This window comes from Schistocerca americana, chromosome 3 (genome assembly GCF_021461395.2).
Source record: "Schistocerca americana isolate TAMUIC-IGC-003095 chromosome 3, iqSchAmer2.1, whole genome shotgun sequence".
In the NCBI taxonomy this organism is placed as follows: Eukaryota; Metazoa; Arthropoda; class Insecta; order Orthoptera; family Acrididae; genus Schistocerca; species Schistocerca americana.
This window is the reverse complement of record NC_060121.1, coordinates 389138287-389153371: the sequence shown is the minus strand read 5'-3', so window position 1 is coordinate 389153371 and position 15085 is coordinate 389138287. Positions and strand designations below refer to the sequence as shown.

The 15085-nt window shown below is 44.6% G+C and overlaps 1 pseudogene; it reads right to left on the bottom strand.

Moving 5' to 3' along the window:
- LOC124606108 overlaps positions 1-15085 on the bottom strand; it is a 55735-nt pseudogene that overhangs the window by 16363 nt on the left and 24287 nt on the right.

The following is a 15085-nucleotide window of genomic DNA, read 5'->3' as shown; positions in this document are numbered from 1 at the left end:
CTGCTCGACAGTAGGTGGCAGCACAATCCACGGAGTATCAAAAACGTATGCTATAGCGTCTTTTCAAACCCGCTATCCAGGGTTCGCCGAGAGGCCGGGCGGGATCTGACTGGCTCACTAAACTGGACTCAAAAGGAGTCCTTATTGAACATGCCAGACCTGGTTCTAAAGACAAATTATTTTGTTAGCAGTCGAAAACTGTGTACAGAAACATATCTTGGAAGAAAACCAGCAGCAAATAATACGCGAAGTAACAGTGACAGATGCAGATGTAGAGGGTAACTTTCACAAGCTCAGGAACTGGCTAAATAGTTCGTTTGCAGTGAGCGTCTAAGGAAATAGTGTTGGGAAAAACTAGAAATTTCACAAGAAAGTTTACACTAGATGATTTCCTGCAATTTTCATAAAAACTTAACAGCAACGATTCGAACAAATCAAATGGTTCAAATGGCTCTGAGCACTATGGGACTTAACATCTGAGGTCATAAATCCCCTAGAGCTTAGAACTACTTAAACCTAACTAACCTAAGGACATCACGCACATCCATGCCCGAGGCAGGATTCGGACCTGCAACCGTAGAGGTTGCGCGGTTCCAGACTGAAGCGCCTAGAAACGCTCGGTCACAACGGCCGGCAAGAATTCGAACAGCGTCATTCAACGTTTGATCATTTTAACCTCCAAAATTTAACATTCAAGCAATAGCAATTAAAACAGTAACATCATCAATCCGATTGGATAAGGAAGTTAACATATACGCACTACAAGACTATAAATTTTTTAACTGACTTGTAAGTAGCTATTCCCGTACCATCTCAACTCAATAACATTCTAATTAAATCTGGACTAATAATCTAAAACCTATTGACAGAATAAATAAAAAACAATAACAATAAAACGATTTATACTCTTTTCAGAAGACATAAAATGTTTCCAGTAATAAATAACTAAAGAGCAGATATATACAAGGTGTCCGGGGAGGAATGGTCATTATTCATGGATATAACAGGAACGACAATTCGAAGCAAAATAGTCCAGTTTATTTGGGCACTAAGATGCAGACTTTAAGAGTTGAGAGCATTTCGTCTACGATGCTACGGAAAAAATCTCTTCTACTGAACGCTCTTTGCTTTCCGTATTTAGGCAGACTGTAGTATGTACGAAAACAAGAAAAAAAATTCAGTAAAAATGGCTCTAGACTGTATACCTTCACTGCTACGACCATTTCTTCAGTAGGACACATGCGTTACGGAATGGCGAAGATGAATAAGCGCTCAGAGACTTTAAGGTACGCACTTTAGAGCCCATGCTGAGTGAAAAACTTTCTCTTGTTTTGGTTCATACTACCACCTCTAAAAATCTGTAATACTGAGTGTTTTAGTAGAAGGGATTTTTTTCAGAGTATCGAAGGTGACGAAGCGCCCTTAGGTCTTACGTATGCAATGTAGTGCTTTGTTTACTTGACTTATTTGCTTCGAATGGTCGTTCCTGTCATATCCCTGAAAATCAAAGTTCTTCCGGAAACAGTCTGTATAACAAAAGGTATGTAAATGAAATACACTCCTGGAAATGGAAAAAAGAACACATTGACACCGGTGTGTCAGACCCACCATACTTGCTCCGGACACTGCGAGAGGGCTGTACAAGCAATGATCACACGCACAGCACAGCGGACACACCAGGAACCGCGGTGTTGGCCGCGAATGGCGCTAGCTGCGCAGCATTTTTGCACCGCCGCCGTCAGTGTCAGCCAGTTTGCCGTGGCATACGGAGCTCCATCGCAGTCTTTAACACTGGTAGCATGCCGCGACAGCGTGGACGTGAACCGTATGTGCAGTTGACGGACTTTGAGCGAGGGCGTATAGTGGGCATGCGGGAGGCCGGGTGGACGTACCGCCGAATTGCTCAACACGTGGGGCGTGAGGTCTCCACAGTACATCGATGTTGTCGCCAGTGGTCGGCGGAAGGTGCACGTGCCCGTCGACCTGGGACCGGACCGCAGCGACGCACGGATGCACGCCAAGACCGTAGGATCCTACGCAGTGCCGTAGGGGACCGCACCGCCACTTCCCAGCAAATTAGGGACACTGTTGCTCCTGGGGTATCGGCGAGGACCATTCGCAACCGTCTCCATGAAGCTGGGCTACGGTCCCGCACACCGTTAGCCCGTCTTCCGCTCACGCCCCAACATCGTGCAGCCTGGCTCCAGTGGTGTCGCGACAGGCGTGAATGGAGGGACGAATGGAGACGTGTCATCTTCAGCGATGAGAGTCGCTTCTGCCTTGGTGCCAATGATGGTCGTATGCGTGTTTGGCGCCGTGCAGGTGAGCGCCACAATCAGGACTGCATACGACCGAGGCACACAGGGCCAACACCCGGCATCATGGTGTGGGGAGCGATCTCCTACACTGGCCGTACACCACTGGTGATCGTCGAGGGGACACTGAATAGTGCACAGTACATCCAAACCGTCATCGAACCCATCGTTCTACCATTCCTAGACCGGCAAGGGAACTTGCTGTTCCAACAGGACAATGCACGTCCGCATGTATCCCGTGCCACCCAACGTGCTATAGAAGGTGTAAGTCAACTACCCTGGCCAGCAAGATCTCCGGATTTGTCCCCCATTGAGGATGTTTGGGACTGGATGAAGCGTCGTCTCACGCGGTCTGCACGTCCAGCACGAACGCTGGTCCAACTGAGGCGCCAGGTGGAAATGGCATGGCAAGCCGTTCCACAGGACTACATCCAGCATCTCTACGATCGTCTCCATGGGAGAATAGCAGCCTGCATTGCTGCGAAAGGTGGATATACACTGTACTAGTGCCGACATTGTGCATGCTCTGTTGCCTGTGTCTATGTGCCTGTGGTTCTGTCAGTGTGATCATGTGATGTATCTGACCCCAGGAATGTGTCAATAAAGTTTCCCCTTCCTGGGACAACGAATTCACTGTGTTCTTATTTCAATTTCCAGGAGTGTATATTCAATCCATAATCAAAGTTATGACCACTAAAAGTTTTCCGAAACTCTTCGTTCCAATTAATGCAGAAGGTAGAGAACACGAAAACAAATATATTTGGCTACGGTAGATATGGTCCCTGACGGCAGATTCTGATGCTATGGCAGATTTACACAAAAGGTAGTTTAGCAAGATAATTACAGCGGTGGCACTTACAGGAACTGCTGGAATGCGTGACCATTGGTCCGTATGAGAGCAGTAGATCGTCGGAACATTGACTGTCGTATCCGTTCGAAGATCCCTGGCATGTCCGCAATGGTAGAAGCAGCGACGACAATTCTGGCGATGTGGTGTTCTTGTGTTTTCAGAATCGTTTCTCCCTGTATCTGCTTCATAATAAATTGAAATACGTGATATCAGGTAACCTGGGTGACCAGGCCATAGGGCCAACTCGCCCTGTCTATCGATTCCTGTTGATTCTTGACAGCAATGCTGAAGTGGACTGCCACCCCTTCGTGCTGGAAGTACATCCTTTGACTGACGTTCAGAGGTCCATCCAACCAATATAGTCAACTATCCGTTGATAGGGCAGTTTTCAACATCAGTGCACATTTCCAGTCAGCGATGCCGTTACAACATTAAACGTCAGCACCATTAACAAAATGTTTCCTAACATTACAAACTGACTTCAGAGAACATACGTCCGTATCGAAGCACATTTGTTTTGATGTTCTGTAGCTCCTGTATTAATCTGGACGAATAGTTACGGAACGCCATGCATAGAGCAATTTAAAAAGTTCCCATCAACGAAAACTCCAAAGCTATTAGTAAATAGGAAATCCCTAAAATAAAAATTAGTTCTTCATAAAAACGAATAAAATAACGAAGTACATGGCTGAAGGTGAAGAACTTCATGTCATCGATACCACAAAGCAAACACAGCGCCATCGTCTGAGGGCATTTCCCTGGACAACACCCTTATGGTTTTCCCCTTGTTATCTGCAGCTGCACTTACTACAGTAGGGGAATCTATGCTCCAATTATCTTGAGACTTTCCAATTTCTTGTTGAAACTATTTCCGTGCTTGTCAGTCTACATGGCTTCCTTGAACAAACAGGCATAGTAGTTTTCCTCCACTGTGGGAACCCGTTATCCTTGACGCTTCTTATTTCGTCTCACTCCTCGGAACGTACGACGGGCGTTTGAAAAGGCCGTGCAAAGTCCGAGAGATGACACCACCGAGGTCACGTTCAGTTAGTAGCATCTTTGGAAAGAACGCACACCACGTTTCAGCCATATTTGTCTGTTTCTTTGTGTTTGGCATTCGTGTGAATCAAGGAAGTCGAGTGATTGTCAAAAAATGGACGAAAAAGAATTTCGTGTGGTGATTAAACGTTTCCTTATGAAAAGCAAGGCCGCGCCGGATTAGCCGAGCGGTCTAAGGCGCTGCAGTCATGGACTGTGCGGCTGGTCCCGGTGGAGGTTCGAGTCCTCCCTCAGGTATGTGTGTGTTTGTCCTTAGGATAATTTAGGTTAAGTAGTGTGTAAGCTTAGGGGGACTGATGACCTCAGCAGTTAAGTCCCATAAGATTTCACACACATTTGAACATGAAAAGCAAAACACCTCAGGAGACCAAAGAGAAGCTTGATAAACATTACCGTTACTCTGCACCTTCCATTAGAACAGTTTATAAGTAGTTTCAAAATTTTCGGAGTGGCCATATGGGCACAATTGACACTGAACCTTCTGGACGCCCTCCAGAAATCATTGATGAAATTCATGATATGGTGATGGATGACAGAAGAGTTAAGGTGCGTGAGATTGCTAATGCTGTGGGCATCTCGAATGAACGGGTACATAATATTTTGCATAAACATTTGGTCATGAGAAAGCTATCCGCAAGATCGGTTCCGCGATTGCTCACGCTTGACCAAAAATGGAATCATGTGAATTGCTGCAAGGATGGTTTGCAGCTGTTCAGGAAGAATCCGCAGGACTTTAAGCGTCGTTTCGCCACTGTGGAAGAAACATGGATACATTGCTGTACTCCTGAGACCAAAAAACAACCTAAACAATGGGTTACCAAGGAAGAATCTGCACCAAAAAAGGCGAAAACCATTCCTTTGGTCCGAAAGGTTACGACGACTGTCTTTTGGGATTCTCAAGGGATAATCCTCATCGACTATCTGGAAAAGGGTAATACTATTACAGGTGCATATCATTCATCGTTATTGGACCGTTTGAAAACCGAGCTGCAAGAAAATCGCCGGTGATTGGACTGCAAAAAAGTCCTTTTCCATCATGACCTCAGCAGCTATGGTAGCAAAATTATTGGGAATAGGATTCCAACTTGTTTCACATCCCCCCTATTTTCCAGACTTGGCTCGCTCGGACTACTGTTTGTTCCTCAATTCTAAGAAATGGCTGGCGGGACAAAGATTTTATTCAAACGAGGAGATGATTGCAGCAACTTATAACTATTTTGCAGACTTGAACAATTCCTATTATTCGGAAAGGATCAACAAATTAGAACAGCGTTGGACGAATTGTATAAGTCTAAAAGGAGACTATGTCGAAAAATAAATAAGGTTTACCCAAAACACGTAAGTAGTTTTTATTTTTGCACGGTCTTTTCAAACACCCCTCGTATTGTAGGTGGAACAGGTCGCCTTACAGACAAGGGGAGGACTACAGTGGTAATGATCAGGAAACGGCACCAAACTGTGGCGCGGCAACTTCGCATAGCCGTCGGCCGTGTGCTTGATTCTACTCTGCCACTTGCAGTTAATCTTCGTACATCCGTAGTTGAAATGGAGGACAGTGGGACGTCAGCTAGTATAAATTTATATTAAAAATGAAGAAGTTCCTCCAGCTGTATTTAAGGTGTCGATTTTATTTTGGCAACTATTTTCAACGTCATCTTCAGGCCCATACACTTGTTGACGTCAACTGCGTGCGGCTGATACTAGAAGTCAGTGGTGAGATACGGACGTGCTCCGTGTGGAAGGTGGTTAGTAACTCGCAGTTAAAGTGATGCTGGCAAAATGCCTACGGTGTCAAGAGAACGATGCATGCGTGTCCGAAGGAACGTTGTACAGTTCTTCTTTACAACACAGACACTGGAATATCAGTTTTGTAAGAGTCTCCAGGCAGCTCGGTAACGTCAGTATGCCAGCACGGCCTTCATTGGCCAGCGAGTTACCTAGATAAAATATAGTTCGACTCTCTGATCCCATTACCACTTCCTAACCAGTTAACTTGAGTCCACGATTCGCCATCACTCTGTCACTCCGTAAAGTCAATTCGGACCACGATTGAGCCGAACAGAGGGGATTAAAGGGCTTGTCCCAACTGGACTCTGCAGCGTTGGCAGAATTCTGCCCGTCGCCTCTCCGCAGTAAGACGGCCCAGCATCAGTGGCGAGAGCGGACACCCGCATAAGGAAGAGAACCATCGAATAAGTCGGGACGAGCTGGCAGCGGTCACCCTTAGAACGCCGCAGCTTCCCCTCTACCCTTTCGCACCGCAGCTCGCCGCTCGTCTGCATAATGCGGACATTCGTGTGCAGAGCTGGCTACGCCTCGCGCGCCACGACTCGCGCCGCCCCTCTGCCGCCCCCGCCGCCACCGCCGATGCTGACGCCGCCCCCGCCGCAGATTGCCGCCGTTACACGTCCGGCCGTCGCCGCCGGCGCTCCGGAACAATTCGTTCGGCAGCAGAGGCGGAGGCCGGCCTGCCGGCGCGGATACTGCTTGGTAGTAAAGTGTGGCGCCGCGTGACGGGTTGGCTCGCGCCTCGCCCGGGCTTTCAGAGGCCTTCCTGGAGCGCCGCTGGAGGGCAGGTCGCACACGTGCCCTGGACAAAGCCCACACCGGCCTGAGAGCCCAGCTCAAAATTCAGCCGTCTCTGGAGCCATGTTCAGATATAGGCAAGTTAAGAATGTCAAGGAAAGAAAAATTAAAAGCAGGACGCCACTTTTCCGTCACTTGCTTTCCGTCTAGATTGTTCTACCTCTTTTCCTTTTCGCCATCTGAGGAGCACAATTCGGGTCAGTTACTCTTCTTCTGGTTTTTATCCTATATTCTTTCGTTCTCATGCTCTGCAACTTTCTTCCTTCATCAGTCCATGAGGATTTAAACCTGGATCTACGTCTATGCTGAAAATCTAGGGGTTGGGTTGTTTGGGGAAAGAGACCAGACAGCGAGGTCATCGGTCTCATCGGACGAGGGAAGGACCGGGAAGGAAGTCGGCCGTGCCCTTTGAAAGGAACCATTCCAGCATTTGACTGGAGCGATTTAGGAAAATCACGGAAAACCTAAATCAGGATGGCCGGACGCGGGATTGAACCGTCGTCCTCCCGAATGCGAGTCCAGTGTCTAACCACTGCGCCACCTCGCGTGGTGAAAATCTAGGACAGCCTGATTTTTTTTTCTCTCTTCTTCTTTTCATGAAAGGCACTCTGTTGTGAATCTCTCTTCCCAGTTTCCCATTTCTTCCAGATACCTTTTGTACCGTTTAGTTCCCTTGTTCAGAAGAATCTGTTACCTGAACAATCTATTGCCTCGGGTGTTAATGTTACCTTATCTATTCTAAAGATGTGTCAGAGAAAGAAGCTCCTTATGGTTACCTGAAATTGTCAGGAGGAGAACGATCTCGTATTATGAAAAATATAATCTTCTTGTTAAACAAGATCTTTGTCAGCTCGCAGTAATTACGTCTATAAACGACTAGTTTCGGCAAATTTTAATAGCCATCGTCAGATCATCACCACACATCAAGGGTTGTGTCACTGTACGTAGTGCATTGTTCATGTCTAGATGACGTTGCACTACACAGAGTGGCACAATGTCTAATGTATGTAGATGATCTGAAGATGACAATTAAAATTTGCAGAAACTAGTCGTTTATACACCTAATTGAACTAATTACTGAGATCTGAGGAAATAAAACTTCTCTAATAAGAAGATTATGTTTTACAATATGCTCCTTCTTTTTCTAATGGTGATCGAGATTCTCTTTATCTGGATATACATCATCTGATCGAAAGTATTCGGACTCTCCTTGAAAAAAAATTCAAATGGCTCCAAGCACTATGGGAGTTAACATCTGTGGTCATCAGTTCCCTAGACTTAGAACTACTTAAACCTAACTAACCTAAGGACATCACACACATCTATGACCGAGGCAGAATTCGAAACTGTGACCGTAGCAGCAGCACGTTTCGGGACTGAAGTTCCTAGAATCGCTCGGCCACAGCGGCCGGCCACTCCTTGAAGCGCGGAGTTGACCACTAATATCACGAGAGCTGAACCCGCCAGTGTAAAGAAGAAGTGAAGTATTGTGTTGAAACTAGAGAAGCAGTCAAAGCAGCCTGAGTGGGTCATAAGAGCGCTGTGACTTCGGAGGTGGAATACTCACTGGATGTCACGTGAGTAACAAATCTATCAGGGACATTTCAACCTCAATTGATGATGTTATTTTGAAGTCGAAACGCGAAGGAACAACCGCAGTTAACCCAAGACCAGACAGATCTCAATTACTGACAGACAGCAACCTTCGATCATCGTGATGGATGGTTGTAAAAATTGCACGAAATCAGTGCAAGGGAGTTAAAACAAGTGGGGTACAGTGGTCGAGCAGCTCTTCAAAAGCCACACATTTCTGTTGTCAAAGCTAAGCGACGCGTGAGGTGGTGTAAAGGGGGAGGCCACTGGACACCTTGCTTCTGAACGACTGGATGTGAGTGATTTGGAGATCACTCTGTACCCTGCGGCAATCCGATGGTTTGGCAGAAGCCTCTGCCATCACGTGTAGTACCAATAGTAAAGTATGAAGGACAATGTGTTAGGGATGGGGTATTCTGGTGATTATGGTGTGGTCCTCTTATTGAACTTCAGGAAAGGAGGGATGTGAACATGTTTTACAGCATTGTGTACTGCCCAAAGTAGTGGAAACTATGTATCAGCATGACAATGTACCATGTCATAAAGTAGTTTCTGTGAATATGTGCTAAGCGGACAATGAAATTTCTAAAATGGATTGGCTTGTCTTGAATCCCGATCTGAACCTAATTAAACACCTTTGGGATGACTCAGAACGTCGTATTCTCTCCAGACCGCAGCGTCTAACATCTCTACTTTCTCTGGCGTCGCCTCGTGAGGAAGACAGGGCTGCCACACGTTCAGGGACCTATTTAAAAGTTTCTTTAACACAATTTAAGTCCTCAGGGCGTAGGTTGCACACACCCCATATCAAAGTCAACCGATAGGTGGCTGGATATGTTTGATCAGATATTGACTTAATCCTGTTAGAGATCCTAGTAACCTTCTGAGAAACATTCATTCCATAAATTCTACCCTGTCAATTAATCCTGTTGTTATGAGTCGGAGACGTTACGCTGCGTGTACAGCTGCAGGTTGTATCACTCTTTCGTAATGTCTCAATTTTTCATTGACCGAAATGTTCTTATTATTGTATATGTTTATTTTTTACTTTGTATGCTAAATTCGTCTTGTTTATTAGTACTCCCATTGCTCCTTTTACTGCCAGACCAGTTTCTGTTCATTCTTATAGGTATCTGAATTTTCCCTTCTTCTATTGTTACCCACCTAGGAGCTCTCTCCTCATTAGATTTCTGCGGATCTGCTTTAGATGCCTGCGTCGTGTGATTATACGCCAGTTCTAATGATTCCGACAATATCGCCTGCGAATACCACACAGTCTACCTGTTTTCGGTTATTCTTGCACCCCAGTCGTAGTCCACCTGCTCCTTTCATTTCTCGTAGCCATTCTCTGATCATCTTATCAACGAGAAACTTAAAAGGAAAAGTTGAGAGTCTGTCTCCCTTCCTGCCTCCGGTTTGCATCCTGATGGATTCTGAAAGTTTTTTCTGTACTTGACCTTGGATGTGATGTTGCTTATGGTCTGTTTATTCAATTCACTGGATTTTCTATCGAATCACATCGCCTCCAACAGTATGCTTCTTTCACTGTTTATTCGGTGTTAAAAATTTCCATCGCTGTTCAGATTCTCATGCTCATATTCCTGCACGGTAGTATCTAATGCTTTACACAAAAAAGAAAATTTGGAAACAGTTAAACATCTCGCAACTACCTCAGTTGCGCTGTAAAACTGCCGTGTTAGATCATTGCCACCTGCGGTTGTAGCCAATATAAACTCAATTTCAAACGTGTTAAAATATTTTCGAGTATGCATTCGTTATTTTTTCATAGAGTTTGCATGTTTACGGATAGTTTTCTCTCCAGTATGGAGTGTTAACGGTAATATTAACTTTTGGAATATCTTTAATTTTAGTAGCTACTATTTTTCTTCGTTTTCTAACTTAAAAATTACGTAGTAGTAACGCTTTAAAGTCGGGCTATTACACAATGTCTAAATTTGTGTTATAGCCAGGTTTTGGAACGTTTTGTCAATATGACTAACCTGTGCCTTTGTCATTCTTCCAGGGCAAGAACAATGCCAAAATGTATATTCCGCAGGGGAAAAGCAAGAAATGGGACTAAACAAATATGAGCACGGCGATTCTTGCAGTCAGAAATAAAGCTGCGGGGGTTGCCCAGACAGTAATGCACGGCTTCTTTTTTTTTTTTTTTTTCTCAACCGGAAACTATGCTACGGATGCGAAACGCTGCGTATGTATTATTTGAAGTCTCCTGAGTCTGATCACCAAGTTTCTGTCACTTCCGACAGATAGCGTAGCTGCAAGACAGTTTCAAAATTGCGTCTGTAGGTGATGTACGTTACAGGCAACGTGCCGTCATTGAATTTCTCACTGCAGAGAAAGAAACTATGGGGACTATTCACAAACGCTTGGGCAAGGTCTATGGAGCAGCTGCTGTCGACAGAAGTACAGTTAGTCGGTGGGCACGGAGGGTGAGGTCATCCGAAGGCGATTCGGTGGAGCTCCACTATTTGCACCGGTCGGGGAGACTATCCACGGGTGTCGCAAACATAGATGTTGCAGCGAGCGGATACTAACACTCGCGAGAACACATGCGTTACGACTCGGCAGTTGGCGCTGCAGCTACCAATCAGCAAAGGAAGTGTGGGTGCAATCATCCACACTCTTGGATATTCAAAAGTGTGTGCAAGATGGATCCCGCGATGTCTAACGGTAGATCACAAATCGCACAGAAAAAACATTTGTCTTAATTTGTTGCAACGTTCTGAAGCTGAGAGGGAGGCCTTCTTGTCCCGGATTGTTACAGGAGATGAAATCGGGGTTCACCATTTTGAGCCCAAAACAAAACGGCAGTCGATGGAATGGCGCCATTCCCAGTCTCCACAGAAGCAAAAATTCACAGCAGTTGCTTCCGCTGGAAAGGTCACGATCACCGTGTTATGGGACTGCAAAAATGTTATGCTAGTTGATGTGATGTCAAGAGTCTGTGCCATTAATTCAGAAGCATATGTCAATACATCAACGAAACTCAAGACGCGCTTCCAGCAACTTCGCCGCCACAGCAACCCAGGTGATGTTTTGCTGCAACACGATAATGCACCGCCCCACACGAGTCTGAGACTGCTGAACACATCGCAAAACATGGTTGGACACTGTTAGCCCATCCATCCTGCAGCCCTGACCTAGCCCCCTCGGACTTCCATTTGTTTGGGCCATTAAAGGAAGCCATTCGTGGAAGACATTTTGAGGACGATGAGGAGATGATTTACACAGTGAAACAATGGCTCCGTCACCAGGAAAAGGACCGGTACCCATAGGACAAACATGCCCTTGTTTCATGATGGAGGAAGGCCATACAACGGGATGAAGTGGAAAAATAGGTTGTGTAGATAAGACACCATTCTTTGGTGTGTGTCATTCCCATTACGTTCAATAAAGAATTGTTGAAGAAAAACATGCGGTGCATTACTTTCTGGGTAACCCTCGTATATGGACACTGAAGGCTCCTAAAATCTTAATCAGATGAGAAATTTTGTGGCTTCATATGTCGTTACAAGAGTCGAATAGCTTGCCAGTTAGCGTCAAGGAATTTTCTGCGACCTTCGTTAGGAAGAGAAGGACGGAAGATGTTGGGTAAATATTGCAACATCATAAGAAATGGACGAGAATTAATTGTTTTTAATTATATAATTTGAGGCCAACTGTAAACCTTAACAGAGGATTCTCAGTTTAACTGCTCACCTCCGAGGGAAAAATTTGTATATATTTGTTTTCTGAATGTGGACGATCAAAATCACACGAGGGTTGACACTAGGCAAGACTGAAACCTTGTAATTAGTTTTTCTCTCCTGCGACGCTTGACACAGCGCTAAACCTTGCGAACTCCATCGGTTTGCAGTCGCGGCTTTCATGCCATGTAATAACTTGCGTTTACTTGTGAATGAAGACATATCGATGTCACTACCATTTTAAAAACTTGCTTGTACTTTTAGCTATATTTAACTCGCAATGATACATAATGTAGCGATAAGAAAGGCGGCACACTATCACACTTTTTCAACACAAGGTATGTAAACGAAGTATTGTGCATTTACAGGTAGAGTCATTTCACAGTGTGAAAATGTCAGATTTTTTAACCGCGTGCTTTCTCCAGAATCGACTTAGAACATTATGGAACCTGAAACTAGAAGTAGCAGCTTTCTTTTTTCACAGAGAAAATAGACTTACAGTTTCTGATGAAAAATTCAATGCGTAAAACCTTCAAGGGTTTTTACAGAGAGAAAATCGGAGAAGAGGGCTTTGCCCCCTTTCCCGAGCAATAAGAGCGTAGGAGGCTTGAACGAGCTTAAGTTAAGTCGAATGCAGTTGCTCCCTGTGTCCAGATCTACTACCTGTACATCTGCTGGATTTTCATAGAACTATGTACACCAAACAATTTGAACGAAGATAAAAGCCAGATGCAGGCCTCTGGTACTCAAATGACACTCTTGACTGAATTTACCATCTACTTCTCCAACCGGTTGCCTTTGAGGCCTCATGAACGAGGCTGCATAAAAAAAAACATTTATGTATGATAAAAGTTTACGTACAAGTTGTCCACGTATAATATATGTACCTTCTTTGAGTCATCAGTCTTGTGACTTGTTTGTTGTGGCCTACCAAGAAGCACCTCTCCTGCGCCAACAATTTCACCTCAGAGTAGTAATTGCAGCCTAGGTCCTCAGTTATGTGCAAAATGTATCTGAGTCTCCGTCTTCCTCTACAGTTTTACCCTCTAGGGCTCCCTCTGATACCATGGAAGTTACTCCTTGATGTCTTAATAGATGTCCTACCAACGTGTCCCTTCTTCTTGTCAATGTTTTCAATATATCCCTTTCCTCACCGATTCTGCGGAGACCCTCATCATTTCATACTTTATCAGACCAGCTAATTTTCAATATTCTTCCGTAGCATCACATATCTTCACATCTTTGATCTCTTCCCACAGTCCATGTTTCACTACCATACGACGCTGTGCGGCAAACGTACATTCTCATGTCTTCCTCATATTAAGGATTATGTTCCATATTAGTAGACTTCTCTTGGCCAGGAATACCTTTTTTCCAGAGCTGGTCTCATTTTTACGTCCTCCTGGCTCCATCCTTCAAGGGATAGTTTACTCCCCAGGTAGAAAAATTCGTTAACTTCACCTACTTCATGATCATCAATTCTGATGTAAAATTTCTCGCTGTTCTCGTTTCTGCTATTTCTCATTATTTTCGTCTGAATCCATAATCTGTACCCACTAGAATGTTCATTCCATTCAACAGATCCTGTAATACCTCTTCATTTTCATTGTGATAGCAATGTCATCAGAGAATCATGTCACTCATATCCATCCACCTTGAATTTTAAACGCACTGATGAGCATTTCATTTTTTCAGCCATCGCTTCTACGATGCCTAGATTGAACAGTAGAGGGGAAACACTTAATCCCTGTCTTACACTCTTTTTAATCAGAGCACTTAGTTCTTGGTCTTCCATCCTTATTGCTCCCTCTTGCTTCTTGTAATATTCTGTATTACCAGTCTTTCCGTACAGATTACCCCTATTTTCTCAGTATTTCGAACACCTTGCACTATTTTATTCTTTCGAATCATTTTTCCATGTCGAGAAACCTACGAACGTATATTGATTTATCTCCAGTTTTTCTTCCATTAGCAGTTGCACCGTCAGAACTGCCTCTCTGGTGCCTTTACCTTCCCTAAGGCCAAAATGATAGTTATCGAACAGATCCTCATTCTTTTCCTTTTTCTGTATATTATACTTGTCAACAGATTGAATCCATGGACTGTTAAGGTAATTGTGCGATAATTCTCGCACTTTTCGGCTCTTCTTGCTATCTTCGGAGCTGTAAGAAAGATGCTAAACGAAAGTCTCATAGTATATTGCCAGTTTCCTACATTCTAAACATCAACACGAATAGAAGTTTGGTTGCCATTTCCCACAATGTTTTAGGATTTCTGATGGAATGTTATCTAGCCTTTATGCCCTGTTTGATTTCATTCAGAGCTCTTTTAATTTCTCATCGCAATACTGGAGCTCTTATTTCTTTCCTTTCAACTCCAGTTTCCTCTTCTATCCCATCAGATACACTATGTGATCAAAAGTATCCGGACACCTGGCTGAAAATGACCTACAAGTTCGTAGTTCCCTCCATCAATAATGTTGAAGTTCAGTATGGTGTTGGCCCACTCTTAGCCTTGATGACAGCTTTCACTCTCGCAGGCATACGTTCAATCAGGTGCTGGAAGGTTTCTTGAGCAATGGCAGCCCATTCTCCACGGAGTGCTGCGCTGAGGAGAGGTATCGATGTCGGTCCGTCAGGCCTGGTATGAAGGCGGCTTTTCAAAACATCCTAAAGGTTTTCTATAGGATTCAAGTCAAGATTCTGTGCAGTCTTGTCCACTACAGGGATGTTATTGTCGTGTAACCACTCTGCCACAGGCCGTGCATTATGAACAGGTGCTCGATGGTGTCGAAGGATGCAATCGCCATCCCCGAACTGCTCTTCGACAGTGGGAGGCAAGAAGGTGCCTCAAACATCAATGTAGAGCTGTGCTGTGATAGTGCCACCCAAAACAACAAGAAGTGCAAGCACCCTCCATGAAAAACACGACCACAGCGTGACACCACCGCCTCAGAATTTTACTGTTGGCACAAC